Genomic DNA, 21035 nt, shown 5'->3' with positions numbered 1-21035 from the left:
AGAAGACTTGTAGGAGTGGTAAAACCACAGATGACCACAAACAAGCATTAGCTGGAGCTAGGAAATCACAGGGGAATTAGGAGATGAAAGTGTGTAAGAGCCAGTGGATCAAAGAAACAACAAGAACGTAACTGACAAAATCAACTAAGCAAGGTTTATAAAAACCCACAGAGACTGGAGCAACAATCTGGGACCCTGGATTGGTTTGAGTAAGTCCTCTGTATGTATGTTATGGTTTGCAGATTGCTATTACCATGGGATTTCTAACAGTGTGAACAGGACCTCAGGGGGCAGTCTCTGACTTATTTGCTGACTGTGTAGAGCCCTGTTCTCCTACTGAGTTGCCTCATTCAGCTTTCACATGAGAGTATGTGTCTAGTCATATTATGTCATGTTTACTTGCTATCTCCGGGAGTCCTGTTCTTTTCTAAAGGGAAATTGAAGAGGAATAGATCTGGGGAAAAGGGGAGGAGCAAGGGAGAGACTGGGATGAGAGGTAAGGGGGTAGAACTGTAGTCATGATATTAAAGAGGTATTCTAAAGAAATAGTCATAAAAAATGTCTATTCTTATAATAAATTTTGTTACACAAAATAAGGGTATATGTTAGGGCATTTTGTAGTAAGAGGTTTTCTGTTTTGTTTTGTTTTTATGTCAAATATGTAGTTTTAAAAGCTCCAATCAGATCTTTGATAGAATGCAGATGGCCATGCTGAATTAAGGGATACTGCAAACAGTAAGGACAAAGTGCCTTGACATTAATGCTTCCGTCATCATCCTGTTATTCTATGTGATATATTCAATGACTCTCTGTTGTAAATTTTTTTAAACTTAATTTTTTTTACTTATTTTACCTTATACCACGCTTACTGCCCACCTCCGTGTCACACCTCACACACACACATGCATACACACACACACAATCCTTCCTATATCCAGCCTCCCATTTTTCTCTCCTTCTGAGTGGGTAACCCCCTCTCTGGATGCATAACCCCCTCTCTGGGTATCCCACAACTCTGGCACTTCAAGTCTCTCTGGGGCTAGGCACTCATCCTTTCCCACTGAGGCCAGACAAGGCAGCCCAGGTAGAAGAAAATATCTCACTTACAGGCAACAGCTTTTGGGATAGATCCCACTTCAGTTGTTTGGGACCCAAATGAAGACCAAACTGCACATCTGCTTAAAACATGTATGTTTTAAGTTGTCTTGTTGGTAGTTCAGTCTCTGAGAACCCCACTGGATCAGGTTAGTTGACTCTGTTGGTCTTTCTGTTGAGTGCCTATCATTCTGGGAAATCCTTCTTCCTGTTCTTCCATAAGAATCCTCAAGCTCTATGGACTATTTGTCTGTGGGTGCCTCCATCTGTCTGAGTCAGTTGTTGGGTAGAGCCTCTCAATCAACAGCCATGCTAGATTCCTCTCTGCAAGCATAACAGAATATATTTAATAGTGTCAGAGATTGGTGCTTGCCAATGGGATGGGTCTCAATTATCTTGAGCAATCTTAAACTCTTTGACCCCTGCTTTGGTGTACATTGAGGCAGATATCAATGCAATGCTAAGTGAATTATATACCTTGTTTTCATAAAACATTTTAGATCTAATATTATATAGTCATTATAATTTTATTACTTCATATTTAACAGTTAGTTCATGAAGTTTATCCTCCTGTGATTTCAAAATTCCAAAAGGTTCGTTTTCAAAGATACAGCATCTAAAATTGTATCCTTTCCCAATGAAGTAATAGCATTTCTCTAGTTCTATAATATCGAGTCAATCTCCAAATCTACCAATATGCTTATAGTTTATCTAAATTTAAATTGACTTACCTCAAATTTCAGCTCTCAACTAGGTAAATGTCAAGTTACACAAATAGTGAAGTTTAAAAGCTACCTGTCTAAAGTTATTAAGCTCAATGATTAAATAACAAAATACATCAACAGATATATGCTTTTTGAAACATTTGTAGTAGTTATAGAAATAGACTTAAAAATGTTTAATTTCTCAGTATATATTTTCCTTTTAACTCCCATCACATCTTCAGGTGCACTAGTCATGTTCCTGTGTAACCAGACACATTGCTGACATTCACTTTTCCTCTTAATAGCTTAGTTCTGCATGGCTGAACCTAAATATCAAATATGATTGGAAAGACATGGGGTGCCAGTGTTGGAAAGGCCTGTCTAAAAGGTTATGAGCTGTTCTTTAAGAGTAAGACAGGATAGTTATGCATTCTTCTAGTACAATATGATCTCTTTGCTCATTAATTGCATACCTATTGCCCTACATGGGTCTCTTTGTATTTTGTTGTTAATGCCAACACGAAATAAAAATAAGTCTTTTCCTTAGAGTCCAGTACAATTTATTGTTTTTCTTCCTTTTTGACATTTAAGAATGATCTCATTTTCACGAATGGTGGGTCATTGAAGCAAAACACAACAAAACGCAATCAAGATGTTTCTCTTCTCCCTTCATATAGACTCTATATTTTTTCCTTTAGCATATCGAAAAGCATGTATAGAAAGAGAATCTTTTTTTTTTCTTTTGCAATTTTAAGACATGGGTGAAATCTTAAAACAAAATGTGTTATCATTTTTATAATTGATTGTATATTTCTATTTTATTGTCAATAACACAAAATATGAAACATATATATTGAGCTGGATTGTACATTCCAAAATTATGTGCATGTCTTGTTCTAAACTTTGGTACCTGAGAAGGTGATTTTGTTTATAAATACAGTCTTTTGTGATTCTTTGTTTTTAAATAATTAAAAACGATTCATTTGTAGAAATAATCATTGGATACAAAGAAGAAAATTATATTCAAACCAGTTCAAGTCATTATAACTTTGTAAGGATAGAAGAATCTTCTAAAATCAGGGACAGAACATGGAAGAGCCACACCTACAGGAATCTATGAACAAAGCTACTGCCTGGCAGTTTATCTCTGCCTCTCTCTACATCATCTCTGTTCATTTATCTGTCCATCTTTTCTTTCTGTGCCCATCTTATACATAAACTGAAAATTCCAAGGTGCTGTCACTTTTCTTTGTTCCTCATAGTTCTTACTGAAATACAGTGATTTGCTGGTTCTAGATGTTTTGAACCAAGCACCATAAGGGGTGATTGCTGGTCCAATCCAGGCTGATGTTGCAAAATTTAATATATAGCAATCAAATACAATGGGTTTTCTATGATACATTTATACTACACACACACACACACACACACACACACACACACACACACACCCATACACACACACAAATACCCACATGTGCACATGTACACTTAACAGCTTATATCCATCAATTTACTTTTTCTTTTCTTTTCGTTTCTTTTTATTTATTTACTTTACCATGAGCAGCACAGACTTGGAAAATGGTAGTTTCAGATGTAATTAACTGAGAACTTCCTCTTGTGAACAGGTAATAGAGATCCTCTTCAATGCACTTGCTGCTCTTTTGTGTGTATGGCTGTGTGTATGGTACCACATGTGTTTTTCTTTGAGTGAGAATGTGGATGTTTGTATGAGTGTAGATTGTGTGAGTGCATCTGTGGAGGCCACATGCATGAGTGCCTGTATGGGGATTAAATACTGAGGTCTAATATCCTCCTATGTCACTTTAGCTTTTAATTTTTGAGAGAAAGCAACTGAATCTGGAAGTCAGCAATTCCAAGAGGTTGGTTGGCCAGAAAATCTCCAGGTTTATCACATATCTATCTCCTCAGAACCTTAACACTCGCTTCAACTCTCCAGTCCTCCAACTTTTGTTCTCCTAAGAGTATAGAAGCAAGGCAAAGTTTAACATTGATAAAAAGCAGCAATCCAAGGGGAAGCTGAGACTGAAAAGGTAATTGTGAACCTACAAGTTAAGAAACACACAGGAGTATCCAGAGATCTAGAAACTCTTAGAGAGATGTCTATTCTCCTAGCATTTTTGAGATAGTTGCTGACTATGTATCCATGATGTCCTTCATCTCATAATCCTCCTGTATATGTTCTGACATCACAGATATTCATCATAATATGTTGCTAGGAACCAATACTTCCTATATCAGTGTTATAGATATTAGGTTTTTAGGATGCGGTGAGGAAAAAAAATCAAATTTCGTCCACAGTATGATTTCTTACTTTTGGATGCATTCTCTTACACTGTCCAATTTCTCATTAAAACTCATTGTTCACAATGCATATGCAAATTAATTTTCTCTATTTTAACCTCTTTCTAATTTGAAAACAATAATTACCAAATCAATCATTCATCTTAAAGAGCATCATCAACTGAATTTTTTCTTGAAAGAGAAGCACTCATGCAGATAAAGATTTTCCTTATTACCCATTCTTTCTTGCATTTGACTTTGATTGTGCTTGGGAGATGATATAATTAACAAGATGAATTAGTAGTCAGCAGAATATAGGCATATTTCCCCACATTAGCAATATGCTAGTATCAAAATGCTGAATCTTTAGTGAAATGAGATCAAAACATGTTCTGTGCTTGTTGGGTCAGACAAGTCAGTGAGAACATACCATTTTGGGTGTGCTGATCTGCAAAAATGTGAAAGAGGCAGTTAGATGAAGGGGATGGAGATTCATTAGGTTTGTAAAAACTCTTTAATTGCTAATTAGGTAGGAGCACATCAAATTCAAATTAGAAACAATTAACTCATTTACTCCTGACCAATGAATAATTAGACAGAGAAGCTGTCTGATACAGCTGTGATATTTAGGAACTCTTTTATTTTTTTTAAACATAAATCTGTGTACAAAGTGTTTCTTTGCATAAAGTAATTTCACAACCATAGAAGCAACAATTACAAGAATTAGGTTGTTTATTTACGACAGCATGAGGAAGCAAGCTGTTTACTCAGGGTAAGTAGTGATCTGTCTTGGGAGCACTGCCAAGCTATTAGTGTTAGTGTGTCACCCAATAGTCCACATTGACTTGCACTTTAATTTTTGTCTCCCTTTCAGATGAGATCCATAAGAAGCATGGTGAAAACCATATGCTAAGCCCTAAGAAAGACTGGCACATGAGGAATATATCCTCCACTCAGTTTTCAATGCATGTCACACTTTAAAGTGGCATCAACATTGGTTTTGAAAAAGTACTGCACTATGCTGTTAGTGAATTTGAGTGTATTGTTATTGATGCCTCTGTGGAAGATCTATAGTGGAGTGGGAACTTAGTTGACTTATTGTCCTGTGAGTCTTAGTCCTATATATACCCTGTGGCTGGTTTGTGACAATACATTACTGATACATACTGATGTGTTAAGAAACACATGCTTAAGAAATGTCTTACTTATTTTTTCCTATTGCTATGTTAAAACAGCATGACCAAGGTAACTTATATAAGAAAAAAATTAAATTGTGACTGAAGTTTTCAGAGAAATACAGTCCATGATGGCAGAGTACAGGCATGATGTCAGAAAGAGCTGTGAGATTAATTCTTGTTCTACATATAGGAGTCAGAGACTGGGGGTACACTGGAAATGGTTTGAATCTTTTGAAACTTCAAAGCTTGCTGCTACTGACACATCCTCTCCAAAGAGGTCACACCTAATAATCTTTCCCCCAAAGTTTCACCAACTTTTGGAAGTGAATATTGAAATACAGGAGTATCTGTGGGCCATCCCCACTAAGGTCATCAGTAGTGAGAAGATGAGCAACAGCCTTGCAGTAGCAACAGCACCCCAGGTTGAGGAGATCCAGAATCTTATGAAATATAAATGTGTATTGTCAAGGGCTATATATGGTAGTCACACCAGTCCATACTGCTCTACCAATATCATCCTTGTTATATACACACTGGTAAAAGAGACAGCTTCCTTTCCTGATGCATTTGGCCTGGATAGTGGTTTGCTGTTTTTTATTTTTTGTTTTTGTTTGCTTAGTTTTTTGTTTTGTTTTGGTTTTGTTTTTTTTTTGGTTTTGTTTTTTTTTTTTTGTTTTGTTTTTTTTGTTTGTTTGTTTTTCCCCCTCTTTTCCTTCTGGATCCTAAGACTAATTGACAGTTGCTTTTGAGTAGTACTGATTCCTGACAGATTGCACTATGTGTAAAAAAAAAAAAAAAAAAAAAAAAAGTTTTACTCATTTAGTGTTAGCCCCTATGTTTATTACATATTTGAAAAGGCATCCAGGAAACTCACAAAGACAGTAGTTAGACAATTTAAATAAAGACAACAGGCAGATATGGAAAAGAATTACTCCCAAGAATGCAAAAATCTCAGTGTCAGAAAAAAAAAACAAACCTATATTTCTAAGAGCAATTAGGAGGCAAGTAATTTTTGTCTCATAACATATAAAGGTATTACCCTGCTTTAGGTTACATGGCATAGTATATGACAAATCTGTATTTCTTCAGGACCTGAATAAATTGGGACTTATATAGTTTGCATGTAACCAACTAACTTTCACAGTGCCCAAATGTGATATATGGGTTACCGTGAGTGATTTCTTATCAACAGTGCTTTTGTGTGGATCTTGACTGCTATTTTACCAATAAAACAAGCAACACGTGCCTGTTAGTACCATAATGACATCAAAATTATGGGTGCAACCAACCACTTTCTGGTTTAATTGAACCCTAACATCACAAAACAGGGCAAGTGTGGGGGCTTTACATGCCTATGAACTCCACAAGCAGGAACTGTTATTTTGTGAATTGGATGTGAAATGCCTGTCCAACTGTTTTATACACATTTGGTTTCTGCACGTGGACTACAGATACTGAAAATCTTAATCCTGGAGCAAAATTTATTTTGTAATTAGCAATGGCTACTATTGAGATTCATTACTGGCTAAGGTCTTGAGTATAAATCTCTTTAACTGCAGAGACAAAGTGGTTCAAAACTCATCAAAGAATGAAGGAAAATGAGAAATCTGTACTATGCCCTCAAATTTTGATGAAAAAAAAAACCAAAACACTGAAAAGCTGACAAAACAGAATTAGAGAGCCATGGAAGGAATAGAGCTTTGTGTCATTATTTCTACTGGTGTAAATGTTTACCACTGGCAGGAAGAGGAGGCCTAGCAGACTCAGTAAGATACTGAAATTTAAAAAAGATTGAAAATTTCAGAAACTTACAAGGTTCACCTTGCTCATGGTCAATATTATATATAAAGTAGCACTTGCTAGAGAAAGAGACTCTGTAGCTGAGCAAGCTGCTGCCAAGACATTTGGGGAGTTCTAAGGTCTGCAAGTACTGTTAGCCATCACCCATCCCAGAATGGGTTTCTTAGTAACTCATCTGCCTCTGCTTCACTCATTTTACACAAGTCCTCACTGATGATACTTTGAGTAACACCAATATAATCATTAATTAAGTTAAAATTGAATACAAAATCTATTCTTTTTTGAGCTCTATATTGAATCTGTAAGCATTAATTCATATTTCTCCAGAAAAGTCTCAAACTAGATCATGTAGATTTAGATATAGAATATAATAATATAATAATCAGTGAATGGTGTAGTTACACTGTCTGTGGCAGGAACTATTCATGAGAGTGCACAAAACCAGTCTATAAGATGTACTCAGACTTTTCAAAAGTATTAATGCATAGGAGGAACTAGGTTTTGGAGAAGCATTATTCAATTGATGTGTTTCATTAGAGAATGATTTCTCTCTTTACTAAATATAGATTTAATATTTTACTCTCCTTTCAACCAAGATGGGAACAATTGTACATTCCTCCAAATTACTAGGACCTCCATTTTGTTTGAATTACTGTCCATTCTTGAAGTGATCTCTCCATCAAACAATGAGCTAAGCTATCACTTCTTCTGAAAAAAAAAATCAAGATTATCTTCATGTCTGATCTGCCCTGAATTCAAATATAATAAAATAATAATATTTTGAATTCTAGGATAGGAAAAAGATTTCACTCTCTGTACATAAGACAGTAATCTTAAATCTATGAATTGAGACCAATGCTTTAAGTACTTTGCTAAAGCCACCAGGGTTGTGGGAGAGAGGGAATAGGGGAAGAAGTTCCCAACCAAGAAGAATAAGATTTGAGAGTAAAATGAATGAAAATAGTCCTGGACTTTGGATCAACATAACAAAACTAGACCTCTTTCTTCAATCAGCCTTTGACAGCATCTAATACAATGTATTGTCCCAAATTCTTTTTTGTAGTAAATTAAGAGACTTAAAATGTGGCCTTTAAAGATTGTTTTAAAACTTTAGTTTACAAATTCTTAAAAAGCAAAACTTAACACAACACTGCCTGCCGAGTCCTGCTTGGGAATGTGTAACGGGTGACATGACATGGTTCCTGCAGAGTTAGCATGGCATGTTGATGATTGCTGTGAGTGAAAGGTTAGTTTGTATGATAGTGTACATAGTTTCACGTTCCTCCTTAGAGTAATGCCCTCTCTGACAAGGTTAATCACTCCACTGATAATCAGAAACAGCACAAGTCCAGGGGGTGAGAATATATTTATATCTCATCAAAATGGTAGAATACTGAGACCTTCAGATCAGCCCTTAAAGCTGTGTGAAAGAACTCTGAAAACATGAGTTCCAAAATACACAATTTTTCAACTATATAAATCATAAGTGTGCGATATGAATTGTGTAAGGTCCTTCACAGATCTAAAGAAATAGAGGCAGCTGCACTATGATCCAGATCATCAATATCTACTAAAGAGGGAGATAGAGATATCTGGTTGGGTCCCACCCAGCTAACTTATTTTCTCTGCTTGTACTTTCTGTTTCTTTCTAAAAATTAAGGAGTAAATAGGCTGGGAATGTTGATTCATTGGATCTTGGGGGAACTTTTGATAATGTCTGAATTGATATGAAAATAAAAGTGTGGGCTTTTGATAAGCAAGAGATGGGCTATTAAGAGAGGTTTTAGATTAGCAAGAGAATGGTGTCTCAAGCAGACCAGAAAACAGAGACAGAAATTTGCAAAGCTGTTTCTAGCAGAACATAGGCCCTTTCTTGGACCCACAATTTGACATCCAGTCATTTGTTTCACTGCTTCCAGGCATCCCTTCTCTCAGGAACCCCTGCCCAAGCCCAGGCTGGTCCTTGGCATTTGCTATTTAATTGGAATCTTTTATCTTACACGCACACATTTTTGAACAATAAGAAATAATTTTAACCTGTCTCAAAGTTTTAATATTTTCTTATAAAAAGATTTAGAGTGCATTCTCCCTTTTTGGTTCAATTCCTGAACAAAGTAAATTCCTTCAAGTTTAGGTACATCTGACTTTAATTTAAATACATAAGGTAGATATGTCTGTAATTGCAAGCTTACATATTGGAGGAATAAGAAATAAACAGAACGCACAATAAAAATGTAATTACAGAAGCTGATCCATTTTTTTTCTTTGAAAGAAGTTTATATTGGATATGAAAGAGCTGATTTATATTATTTTTATGATTACAGTATTCTATTTATATTCTCATCACTGAATTAATTTTCTTGTCTAATACTAACCTTACTGAAGTCCCTTTTAAAATACTTCAATGAATAGAGTAAATAAATCATCTCAGTGAACACAAATACTTGTATGTAAAATTCTATAGAGACCTTTCTGAAGATTCTTGAATGGTAAATATTTAAAGGCTTCATGCCCCATTATTTTATCTTAGAAAAAATAGTTGTCCTTCATAAAGACAAGAGTGTTTTAAAATATTTTAATAATAATCCAAAATTAATAAGCAGAATTTTATATGGAGAGTGTGATGTGTATTATTAAGAAAGAATACCAAGAACTATTTTGATTTGTCACTCTGATTTAATGATCAACAATTCTTTGATTGCTTTTTTTTTTTTTTTTTCAAGACAGGGTTTCTCTGTGCATCCCTGGATGTCTTGAAACTCACTCTGTAGACCAGGCTGGCCTCAAACACAGAAATACACCTGCCTCTGCTTCCCAAGGGCTGGGATTAAAGGCGTGCACCACCACTGCCCTGCTCTTTTTATTATTATTATTATTAGATATTTTCTTCATTTACATTTCAAATGCTATCCCCAAAGTCCCCTATACCCTCTTCCTGCCCTGTTCCCCAACCCACCCACTCCTGCTTCCTGGCTCTGGCATTACTCTGTATTGGGTCATATGATTTTGCCAAGACCAAGGGCCTCTCCTCCCATTGAAGGCCAACTAGGCCATCCTCTGCTACATATGCAATTAGAGACACAGCTCTGGGGGGTACTGGTTAGTTCATATTGTTGTTCCTACTATAGGGTTGCAGAACCCTTTTGCTCCTTGGGTACTTTCTCTAGCTCCTTCATTAGGGGCCCTGTGTTCCATCCAATAGATGACTGTAAGCATCCACTTCTGTACTTGCCAGGCACTGGCATAGCCTCACAAGAGAGAGCTATATCAGGGTCCTTTAAGCAAAATCTTTCTGGCATATGCAATAGTGTCTGGGTTTGGTGGTTGAATATGGGATGGATCCCCGGGTGGGGCAGTCTCTGGATGGTCCTTCCTTCCATCTCAGCTCTGAACTTTGAATGACTAACACTTCAATTTTGAATTATAAAATAAACTATCTTGAAAGGTATAAATGCCTAAATTATAATAATTCCACAACTATTGTACCACAATACATGTGTATTGCAGTTTGAGAACTTAGTTAACTGTATGAAAATAAGCTCTGCAATATTTCAAGTTACATTTCTCATTAACTATATATTTAAAACTAATAAAAATAAGTGAAAAGGGCAGTAGTTGTGCAGCATGCATAACTCATAATTAAATATTTAAATTCAGTAGTGATTTTCAGTCACATTCAAGGCCTGTCATTTGGGTAGTTGAGTTGTAAGATTTTAAGAAGAAACCCAAGGTACTGAATAGACTGCTAGTGTGTCAAACATCACTTTTGCACGTTTAATTAACATGCAGTCAATATAAGATACTTTTATATTTCCATTTACTATAAGCATCTAAACCTTACAATATAGGCAGAAACCCAAATTTGTTTCCAAATCATAATCATTGATGGGAACATATCGATTAAATTATAATCATATTTGGAATAGGTTGATAAGTTTCAATTTAAATTCATCTGATATGAACACTGGGCTACGTTTATCTACATTACAATGTGTTGGAAAACTGAGAAAAATATTTTTACCTAGTTGTTTGCTGCTTCTGATCATTTATCACAAAGATACATTAGGGAACATATAAATGCCACCAGTTAATAAGAAATGCAATGAAAAGGAAATTGAGATTAGTATTCTGATTCTCTGAGTTCTATTACAAAATTCTAAACTTTTGTGGATTCTAATCTTTCTAACCCTTGGTGCTTTCTTTAAGTTAAAATAAGGGAAAATAATATTGGTCTACAAGTTAGAAATTATTTAACTAACATATGCATTAAATCACAAAGCCTAAAATGAACTGTTAAACACAGTAACTGGTATTAATCAAAACATCATATACCAAAAGTTAAATGTCCTGTTTGAATGTATAAATCCCATAAAGTACTTCTTGTTTTTCTCCACTGAGCATCTTGCTGCTGAGATAACATGCCTAGAGTTCTATTTCTTGATAGTTTACAACAGTACAAGTAGGTCCTATAACTCCACTGCCCCCTACAGTAGTATTCTGTTAATTATAATAAACTTTATTCGATCTTTGTTTATGGAATCATTTGATTATTATAATACACTTAGATTAACAGACATTAATGTAGTCTGACTATAAACTTTAATTATAAGTCAAGTTGGATAAATAGTAAGAAAATAGGGAGAAATTTCAGAAATTGATTGACTCTATAGAGATTCAGGTTTTGTGTGTATGTGTGTGTGACTATGATTGTGTATATGTGATACATATTTTTTCAAAGTTTTATCTCTAGATTGTTGCTTGATATAAAATCACTTGATATATAATCATTGTCTAATGACCTATCATCTACAAAATCACATTTGTATGATCTCTGAGGTTTGAATAGAATTTAATTGAAAATGAATCACGCCCTTACTTATGATAAGGAAGCTCACTCCTTGGAAAACTGAGGGAGGTAGAGTGTATATATTTCTATTTGTCAAAATCCATAAAGAACACAGTTAGAAAATGTTGTGGATGGATCTGGTGCTGCTTGTATTTTGGTGCTAATTCTGCTTTCCTGGGAGGGGCTTCACACAAGGAATGAGTCACTGTACACACGTGACTTCTTGTGAACCAATCTCCTAATGAATAAAAGAGTCAATCCATGGGCGAGTAGGCAGGATTTCTGGGTTGGAGAGGGGGAAGAGAGGAATCAGGAGAGAGTTAGGTCCTTTTGGACAGGAATAATATGAGCACAAGATGTAGCTACAAGTGTCTCCCACTTTCAATGGTGGATCCATCAGGACTCACCACCAGAGGATTTAGATTTAATAAGAGTTACAAGTAAGGATTTTAGTTGCTGCACCCAGCGATTGAGTTACAGTTGTTTCCAAACTAAGTTTGTGCTGCATTTTCCTTCACATGGCAGCTCATATGGGTTCAAGAGAGAAAGGTACAGCAACAATATTTGGGTTTGCCAAATGTGCACCATTTATTTGGTTGTGGGTGATTTGAAAAATGGGACTGGTGTGGTAGCAACCCACCGGTGGGAACTTAGCCAGCTGGGTGGAGATGTTTCAGGAGCTCCAGGCCTAAGAGCACCCATGAGATAAAACAGGTAGGCTACTGCCCACCAGTGTATAGCTGGCCAGGCCATCACGGCAGAGATACAAGCTAGGGAACTTGACTGTTCATTTTTAATATTTCCCACAACAAGAAAAAATATTTGAATTATAGAATTTGGAAAAATTAAATTGGTACTGACTTGGAAATTTCAGTCATAACATGAAAGTTTCATAGTACTGGAAGGTGCTATACAATCTAACAAAAAAGAAAAGCAAACTTCAGTACTATATGTCTATTGCAACTCTGTGAATTGCAATAATAATGACTGGTGAGGAAAGAAATATTCACTGAGGCAATGCTGGCATGAACATGATGATGAAAAACAATACTTGTTGATTTTATTTAAGGTCTATAAAAACTACACTGGTACAACTATCAGACCTAGAAGCTGTATGAAGACAAGGCATAAATCCTAGTTTAGAATATGGTACTACCATTGTGTTAAATGGATATAATACTAAACTGACCCATAATGATATACAGTTATACACATAGATCAATGTATCTGTCAACCCTCATCAGATAAGCTTGACTTGGCAGTAGAAAATGACTATTGTAGAGACCCACAACTGGCATAATTAAAAAGAATGAAAGAATTTTGAATAATTAGCCTAAATGAAAACCTTGTATCATACTTCCCTTCTACCAAGGATTGGAAACCATAATGGGAAAGGGTGAGGGAAAAGTATAAGACTAGAGACAGCGGCTAAATTAGACAAAAGAAGTTTTGTAGACAAAATATGATAGCTAAAACACGAACTCACCGTGGTTACAATATGAAAAGTACCTATACAAACTCATGTCAAACCAAATTCCAGTATGCTAAGGGGAAGGGAACATAAAAATCCCAACTTTCTTGTAGCTATTGTCAACTGGTAGTTGCTAGGAAAAAAAATCATTGTTTTCTAAGAGTATTACCCTTGATAAGTTTATCATGCTCAAATGGAAGATCAGATAAACATTAAACTATAGATATCACACACTGCCTTAATTTTCTCTTTGCTGTTTTTGGTAAGTAGAACTCAAAGTTTAGTAGATATATAGAGTCAGAGGTAAGTTTCTATGAAGAGTTTCAGTGAAAACAAATATGATCAAAAGTCGTTGCCAAAGTATGAGGGATTGTAGCCATGACTTATCAGTGGCTGTCCTGGGGAGACATGCTCTTTTGTTGTTGTTGTGAAAGTTGTTTTATTTTTTTAAATTGGATATTTTATTTGTTCACATTTCAAATGTTATCCCCTTCCCCGATTTCCCCTCTGCAAACCCCCTACCCCTTCCCCCTCTTACCCTGCTTCTACAAGAGTTCTCCCCCATACACCCACTGCCCTAGCATTGCTCTACACTGGGGCATCAAGTCTTCACAGAACCAAGCCACCCCCTCATTGATTCCAGATATGGTCCCTTCAGCTCTTTCAGTCCTTCCCCTAACTCCTCCATTAGGACTCCATTGGGGTCCTTATGCTCATTCAGATGGATGACAGGATGGATTCAGGATCTCGAAGAGCCACTCAGGAGACCATATTGGGCTTCTGTTTGCAAGCACTTCTTGTCATGAGCAATAGTGTCTGGGTTTGGTGGTTGTTTATGGGATGGATCCCAGGTGGGGCTGTCTCTGAATGGCCTTTTCTTCAGTCTTAGTTCCACACTTTGTTCCTGTGTTTCTAAGCAAATAAACTCAAGAGCAGTAGAAAGCAGGAAATAACCAAATTCAGTGCTGATACTGAATCTAATAGAAGAGAAAGTGGGGGAAATCCTTGGGCACAGGGGGGGGGATTTCCTGAACAGAACACCAATGGCTTATTCTCTAAGATTAAGATTCAATAGGGATGGAGAGATTGTTCAGCCATTAAAAGCTAGGCTCACACCAAAAATATATGAATTGACAAATGGGACTTCATACAACCCAGATGTCCCTCAACATAGGAATGGATAAAGAAAATGTGGTATATTTACACAATGGAGTAATACTCAGCTATTAAAAGCAACGACTTCACAAAATTCACAGGCAAATAGATGGATTTTTAAAAAGAAAACAGGAGGAATAGATCTGAGAAAGAGCAGAAGTAGTAGGGAGGACTGGGAAGAGTATACAAAAGGGAAACTGAAGTAGGGATATAGTATCTGGGAAAAATAAAAGAAACAAACAATGATATCAGCAACAATAACAAAAAGAAGACAAAAAACAAAACCTAAAAACAAAACAAAACAAAACCTTCATTATATGAAATTCTCAAATAAGATTTCAATTAAAAATTTTCTGGTAAAAATAATATAATAGTAGTGAGTATATACCATGCATTTCCTTTTCGGTCTGAGTTACCTTACTCAGGATGATATCTTCTAGTTCCATCCATTTGCCTGCAAAACTTATGATGCCCTCATTCTTAATAGCTGAGTAATTCCATTGTGTAAAGTGAACCACATTTTCTGTATTCATTATTCCATTGTGGAACATCTGGGCTGCTCCCAGATTCTGGCTATCACAAATAAGGCTACTATGAACATAGTAGAACATGTGGGCCTTGTGGCATGGTAGGGCACCTTTTGGGTATATGCCCATGAATGGTATAGCTGGATCTTCAGGTAGATCTAATTTCAATTTTCTGAGAAACCTCCAGATTGATTTCCAGAGTGGTTGTACCAGTTTGCAATCCCATCAGAATTGAGGAGTGTTCCTCTATCTCCACATCCTCACCAACATGTGCTGTTACCTGAAGTTTTGATCTTAGCTATTCTGATTGGTGTAAGGTAGAATATCAGTGTTGTTTTGATTTTTATTTTCCTGTTGACCAAGGTGTGTTTCTCAGTCATTCGAAATTCCTCTTTTGTGAATTCTCAGTTTAGTTCTATATCCCATTTTTTTTGATTAGGTTGTTAGCTTTTTTTGGAGGTTAGCCTCTTGAGTTTTTTATACATTTTAAATATTCTCCCTCTCTCTATGTGGGGTGAGTGAGGTTTTTTTGTTTGTTTGTTTTGTTTTGTTTTTTGTTTTTTTGTTTGTTTTTTTCCAATCGGTTACTGTATTGTCCTATTGACTATGTTCTTTGCCTTACAGAAGCTTTCCATTTTCACGAGGTTCCATTTATCAATTCTTGATCTTAGAGCCAGAGCCATTGAAGTTCTGTTTAGGAAATCCCATCCATCCACCACACCCCCAGGCCAATGAATTTGAGGCTCTTTCCACTTTCCTTTCTATTAGATTCAGTGTATCTAGTTTTATGTTGAGGTCTTTGATCCATTTAAACTTGAGCTTGTACTAGGTGACAAATATGGAATTTTCATTTTTCTACATACAAACTACCAGTAAGACCAGCACTATTTATTGAAGATGTTTTCTTTTTTCCATTGTATATGTTTGGCTTTTTTGTCAAAGATCAAGTGGCCTTAATTGTGTGTGTACATGTGTGTGTGTGTGTGTGTGTTGCTGCGTCTTCAATTCTAGTTCATTGATCTATGTGTCTTTCTCTGTATCAATACCATGCAGTTTTAATTAGTATTGCACTGTAATAAAGCTTGAGGTCAGGGATGGTGATTGCCCCAGAAGTTCTTTTATTGTTAAGAATTGTTTTAGCTATCCCGGTTTTAATGGGTATTTACCAAAAAATTACAGAATACCCAGGATACAATCCATAAAACTTAAGAAGGTTAAGAAGCTGAAGGACCCAAGTGAGGATGGTTCAATCCCACTTGGGAGTGAGGAGAAAGCAATCATGGTGAATGGGGGCCAGAGGGAGGGAGGAGCCTCGGTGGGAGAGGGCACAAGGGGAGAAAAGAGGAACATGATCAAGTATTGAATGGCAGGACGAAATAAAACTGAAGCTCTGAAGGCCAGCAGCAAGAATGGAAACAGTTAACCTTGGAATTTGAGAGGTGGGGCACCCTCTAGAATGTACTGGAGACCTGGGAGGTAAGAGACTTTCAGGAATCAAAAGGGGGGCCTTGGATGAAGTGTTCTACAGTGGGGAGGGGGAACTTGTAGAATCTACCTCCAGTAGAAAGAGAGAGTGTTAAGTGGAGGGATGGGGTTACAATCCCAAAGTCAAAAACTCTGACCCAGAATTGTTCATGTCTGAAGGAACTACAGGGACAAAACTGGAGAAGATCCTGAGGAAAAGGAGTTCCAGTGACAGGCTCAAATGGGTTCCAGCTCAAGGGGAGGCTTAGACACTATTACTGATTCTGTGATGTACTTACAGGTAAGCTTCTAGCATGGCTTTGCTCAGAGAGTCACAACAAGCAGCAGAAAGAATCAGAGGCAGATACTTAACAGCCAACCAATGGACCCCTTTGGTTGATTTAGGCAAAATCTGGAAGCTGAGGAGGAAGGCAGTTCCATAGGAAGACCAGCGGTCTCAACTAACCTGGACTTCTGAGACCTCTCAGAACTCAGTCACCTACTATGCAGCATACACTAGCTCATATGAGGCTCCTTACACATATACAGCACAGGACTGCCTGGCGTGGCTGCAATGGGACAAGTAGCACCTAACTCTTGAGAGATTTGTAGCCTCAGGAAGTAGGGTGGTCTGCTGGGGTGGGGGTAGGAGTGTGTGGATGTTGTCTTAGAGATGAGGGAGGGGAAGTAGGATGGGGAGTGGCCCGAGGCAGACCAGGAGGAGGGTGGTGACTAGATGATATAATTTACTAAACTAAAATTAAAAAATAAAAGAAGAAAAAATAAAATGACATAATATAAATAATCATTTAAATTTGTTTTAGAGTGAAATATGTTTTAAGGTCTCTTAATATTACCTCTTTCTCACTGCTATACCAAAAAATAAAAAAAGAAACTATGAATTTAAAATATCCCGAGTTATGTAACATAATTAAAAGACCTGTAATAGTTTTTATAAAACTCTTAAGGATAGTCACACTAATAAAAAAAACTTATTAAATTCTACAGAAAACATTAAGTGCAGCTAAGCATGATTGATGATGATCCAGGAAGCTTTTCGTGCAATGAATATTAAGCAGCTGCAGAGCAGACACAGGCTGGAATCTGTAATTTGATTATTTGTTTGGTAAAAGCAAGCATTTTAGCAACTTTCTTCCTTGGCTCACATATTGGAATACTATTGTGGTCCCAGAAAGCCCTATGCCTTTGGGAATCAGTGGGAGGTGATGGTGTGTCCAAACTCCAAAATTCTCATCCTGAGCCGAACAGGAGTTAGGAATGTTCCCTTCTTGCTCTGGTCCAATTGCCCAGAAGTATGTAGCCTCTATGATGACCCCACCTCTGCCACCCTGGGGGTATTCATGTAGCCTTGTGGCCAAATTATAGATTTAACTTCCTCTCTCCCTATAAGAACCTGTTCAGCAAGCACATAGAATTCTTCATGCAAAGGCAGTGTTACAAGCACCTCAGTACTAACAGTGTATACTCACCATGAAAGCCCCCATCTATTCTCTAAGGTTTATGTAGTCCTTGTTACCCCAAATAATGGGAATTCTTTCACTGAAATGCTTTTGGAGAATGCTACTTCTTCCCAGAATTCAAACTGACAAAGTGCATGCAAAACCACCCTACTCTTTCAGTCCAATTAGTGGGCAAAGGTGCATCAATACCCTGAGGGAAGAAACATAACTAAACCTGCATGCCATTGCTATGCAATTGTAATGTATTTTGTTATTTTGTTAGGAAAAGAACCTCAAAGTTGCATTGTTATTTTCTGGTGTAAACCAAAGCAGTACCTTCAATGTTCAACTCTGATTTAAAAAAAATTGTGAAAATCTTCTTATGGTCAACCTTTTTCATATATATAGCCTTTGTAGAATCCAATATTACATTTATGAAGCCTAAAACTCCTTGATAATTTTAACTAATTTTGTGGCTGCATGATGAACACCTCTACTTTCCCAAGATAGAGATAATGAATGCCACACTTAGCTGATTTTTTCAAAGCCTGATTTCAAACCTGTTCATGAAGTGGTATATTTCTTATTAAGAGGGATGGTGTAGGGAGCTACAAATGATGACTAGACTAGTTTAAACATATAGAAAATTATGTTTGGTGCCTGAGTCTCCCTAAGGTCAATAGTTTCAAGTATAACTGCTAGCATAATAAACTGTTGTGCTTATTGCTGAAGAAACTACCCCAGTCTTTAGTAGTTAAGTAGAAAAAAAATCCATTTTTAATTTTTAAAAATTTTATATGAATGAGTGTACTTTGTTTGAAGGCATGTCTATGCACCTTGTGAGTGCAGATTAGTGACTACTCCTAACTGCTGAGCATTCTATATATCCCCCTAAACTCCAATTTAATTGAGGTCTGCATGTAAAATAAGAAGATTTCCTTTAAGCTCATTATTATCTATCTCAAAATTAATCATCTTATCATTATTTTGCCTCACATTGTTCCTTGTATATTAATGAATGGGTTCAGTTTCTAATTCACTAATAGTTTCACTTGAACTTTAATTAATTGTTTTATGAATTTTTCTTTATTGTACATGCTTGTGTGCCATGATGCCCTTCATGAGACAATTTGTTTGCTTGGGATTTTTTTTACTATTATTTAAATATAAGAGTGATATTTAGAAAGAGGATGAGGATGATACAGAGAAGATGCTGTCTCTTTTTCTACCATTTTCATATATTTATTTATTTTTATTTTATGTATATGAATATTTTGCCTTAACGATTAAAAATGTATGTAAGTGTACCACATACATTACTGGTGTATGGACAAAAACAGAAAGGGCACTAAAACACCTGAAATGAGAGTATAGTTGATTGGGAGCCACCATGTGGGTACTGAAAACCAAACCTAGATCTAGTCGATGAGTGTCAAGTACTCTTAAGTAGTAAGTTATCTTCCCACCCCGTCTTAATTTTTTTTTTACTTCACTAATTTATTTGTTCACTTTACATCCCAGTTTGCAACCTCTTCCCTCTTCTTTTTCCAGTCCCACCCTTACAAATCTCTGACCCCACTACCAATTCCTCTTCTCTGAGGAGAATAGGAAAGACCTCTTGGATAAGGCCCTGTCCTGGAGCATCTAGGCCCAGCAGGACTAGGTGTATCTTTCTTTATTGAGGCCCAGCCAGGCAGGAAACAGTCAAAGAATGCCCTTGCTACAATTTTTAAGGGACCGACATGCAATCTGCTACAAATGTGTAGAAGGCCCAGTCCCTGCATGCTCTTAGATTGGTGGTTCAGTCTCTGAGTCTCTGAGTCTCCAATGATCTAGGTTTGTTGATTCTGTTAATCTTTCTGAGGAGTCTGTTTTCTCTTTGAGTCCATCAATCCTTCTTCCAACTCTTGCACAAGACTCCCTGTGCTCCTAGTATTTGGAAAAGTGTCTTTGAGGTGCCAAGAAGAAGATAAATTCTTCTGTGTTTGGGCGAATTGTTCTGTAGATATCTGGTAGGTCAAAATATTTCATAATACTGGTGAGTTTCATTCATTCTCTCTTTAGTTCCGTCTTGAACACCTCCAGTTGATGAGAATGGGGTGTATATGTCTCCCATTATTAATGTGTGGGTTCAATGTGTAATTTAACTTCGGGAATGGTTCTTTTGCAAATGTGAATACCATTGTGTTTGGGGCATAGGTATTCAGGATTCAGATGTTCTCTTGATGGATATTTCCTTTGATGAGTATGAGGGGTTCTTTCCCATCTCTTTTGATTACTTTTGGATGAAAGTTTATTAGATATAGAATGGCTACTCAGCTTAGTTCTTGTGTCTGTTTGCTTGGAAAAACCTGTTTTTCCCGACCATTTATTCTGACATAATGGTCTTCATTGTTGCTGAGGTGTGTTTTTTGTATGGAGCACAATGGTGGATCCTGAATTCACATTCATTCTATCATTGAGGAATTGAGTCCACTGATGTTGACAATTATTAGTTACCAATGATTATTCTTTCCTGTTATTTTGATGTTAGTGGTAGTGTATATGTGTGTTTGTGTATGTATTATCTGTGTCTGTATGTGTCTGTCTCCTTGTGTGTTGTTGTGTGTTCTTTGCTTATTTCATTTTTGCTGGTATGGAATTATTTATTTCATTTCTTTTCCTTGCTGTAGTTGACCGTTTTGGTTTGAAGTTTTCCTCCTCACATTTTCTGTAAGGCCTGATTTGTGGATAAAAACTGTTTTAATTTGGCTTTGCTTTGGACTGTTTTGTTTCTACATCTATGGTAATTGACAGTTTTTCAGGGTATAGTAGTCTAGGTTGGCATATGTGCTTTATTAGAGGCATTAAGTCATATGTTCAGGTCCTTCTAGCTTTTAGAGTCTCTGTTGAGAAGTCAAATGTAATTCTGATAAGTCTTCCTGTTACTTGGCCTTTTTCACTTGAAATTTTTAATATTCTGTCTTTGTTTTGTAGATTTTGTATTTTAATTAGTATGTGGTGGAGAATTTTCTTTTCTAGTCCATCTAGT

This window comes from Mus caroli, unplaced genomic scaffold (genome assembly GCF_978045245.1).
Source record: "Mus caroli unplaced genomic scaffold, Mus_caroli_1 scaffold_2, whole genome shotgun sequence".
Taxonomy (NCBI): domain Eukaryota; kingdom Metazoa; phylum Chordata; class Mammalia; order Rodentia; family Muridae; genus Mus; species Mus caroli.
The sequence above is the reverse complement of the archived record's forward strand: the minus strand, read 5'-3'. Positions refer to the sequence as shown.